General features: G+C 35.7%; 1 pseudogene; it reads right to left on the reverse strand.

Annotated features, from left to right (window-relative positions):
- Positions 1-549: 549 nt before the first annotated feature.
- Positions 550-960, reverse strand: LOC129039274 (ATP synthase subunit g, mitochondrial-like; annotated as a pseudogene).
- Positions 961-2,404: the final 1,444 nt, after the last annotated feature.

Raw genomic sequence — 2,404 nt, forward strand, 5'->3', positions numbered from 1 at the left:
GAAGTTGTCAACTCTATGTAAATTACTCTATATAAATTGTCAACTCTATATAAAAACCAATTATTTTCTACTTTGGAAAATCTGCTTAATTGTTTTTCTTTTTGTATTGTACAAGCAACATGATGTATGGTGCTTAGGCATCCCCTTCTTCTATTTTCTCTGGGATCCTCCCCCTTGCTGCTGACACTGCTTCTTTTGTGGCATACACATTTAGGGGAGGTCTCCATGACAACATGGCAAGAGGTTTTATTTTACGTAATTTATTACAATTGGAAGGTTCTTGGAATGACCCTGGAAAGATGCTGATGGTATCTATTCTTCCAGTTTACTTCTACAAATTGAAATAACACTTTAGGGACAAAATGTTATATATATACATACATACACAAGTGTGTGTTATATTTTCATTCCATAACAATGGATATGCATATATCCATTTGAACATCCCTACTCCAAAAATTCAAAATCCCAAATTCTCCAAAATCCAGAACTTTTGGGTTACTGACATGATGCCACAAGTGGAAATTTTTTTTTTTGAATTTTGACAAATCTTATTTTATTCAGATAGCAGTCTGATCACACATGGTCCAACAACATTCAAATAATAAATCAAATATAATCAGGTGTTAAAGACCGGTCTTCAAACATCATAGCCAATGATGCCACGTTTGCCTATGATCTCTCTGACATAAAACCACATCAACACCTCAGTGGCCACCAAACCATTCAGCACAGCTTCCTTAACTGTGAGTTGTTTGAAGCTACCAGTCTGAGCACTATTATTTTTTTCAGACTCTGAATAGCTCTAGGGATCTCAGCAGGGGTGGGAGGAACCAGCTCAGACTTGGTGTAGTACCAAAATGTGGCTAATCGAGGCTTTGAGTAAGTAAGTCACAGCAGCATTCACCAGCGCCAGGGTCTTCTCCACAAGGTTATGGACAAATTGGGCCATGGTTCTGGGATGGAAAGTCCGTCATCCTGAACGCCACAAGTGGAAAATTCTACACTTGACCTCATGTGATGGCTCACAGTCAAAAGGCAGTCAAAACTTTGTTTCATGTAATTAAAACATAAAGAAATTTTGTGTTTAGAGAAAATCCGAAATCTGAAAAACTGGTCCCAAGCATTTTGGATAGAGATAGTCCACCTGTAAGTAACTTCTGCAGTGAGCTGCCATCAGCTGAACAGGAGCTGATAAACTCTTTCACACAGAACTGCCAATAGATAACACTTGTTATCCTTTCCAGACCTATATGCTTTATTGTGGAATGAAAACATTACACACACATATAATATATATGTATATACTATATATTATATATAATATGACATTATATGTATAAATATATGTAACTTTATATATACATATATAATTATACATAAAATATATATAAAACACGTTATATATATATATACACACACATATATATAATGTAATACATTATCCAAAATGCTTGGGACCAAAAGTGTTTGAGATTTTGGATTATTTTGGATTTCAGAATATTTACATGTATGTAGTGAGATATTTTAGGAATGAGACCCAAAGTCTAAATATGAAATTCATTTATGTTTCATATACACCTTATACACATAGCTTGAAGGTAATTTTGTGGGATATTTTAAATAATTTTGTCCATGAAACAAAGTTTTGACTGCATTTTGACTGCAACCTATCATGTGAAGTCAAGTGTGGAAGTGGAATTTTTCACTTGTTATATCATGTCAGTCCTCAACAAGTTTTAGATTTTGCAGCATTTTGGATTTTGGATTTTCAGATTAGGGATGCTCAACCTCGATATTATGTTGTTTGGACTGGAGATAGGAAAGCTTTGGGAGGAAAGGGGTCATTTAGTATTTGGGTGGGGGACATGCTTTCCATTCTGACTGAGCACCACAGAACCACTCCCCAAAACTGGTCATCTACGACCATATTTTGGCAAATCCCTTTGCAAGGGGTTTCCTTCAGACATGGGTAACGTAAATGGGTGTAGTGGTGAGGACGCACCACTGGATTTGGCTCTTGCAGGTGCTTTGTCAGGACTCATGTTTGACTGGCATGAACAGATTTTGAACATGCACAGTTGGCTACTCCAGATGCCCTGGCCTGCTGGATAGACAAATAATGAAATGCTTCCAGCCATCAAGTTAATAAAAGCATCTGATAGTAAATTACATCTACTCCTCTAGATTAGATTTCTACAGATGAGTGTATCTGTTTGCATTAAAGGCACTTATGCATGCATTCAGATCATTATGCTCACAACGCTAAGAGAAACATTTTCACAATTTTCAATATATACATCTAGTAGCCAAAGTATACATATAAAAACATTATGTTAGCATAATATTTTTATATGGCAAGACTGAACATTTTAAATATCATAATTAGAGTTCAGGATAGGTC

Source organism: Pongo pygmaeus, chromosome 5, assembly GCF_028885625.2.
Source record: "Pongo pygmaeus isolate AG05252 chromosome 5, NHGRI_mPonPyg2-v2.0_pri, whole genome shotgun sequence".
Classification (NCBI taxonomy): domain Eukaryota; kingdom Metazoa; phylum Chordata; class Mammalia; order Primates; family Hominidae; genus Pongo; species Pongo pygmaeus.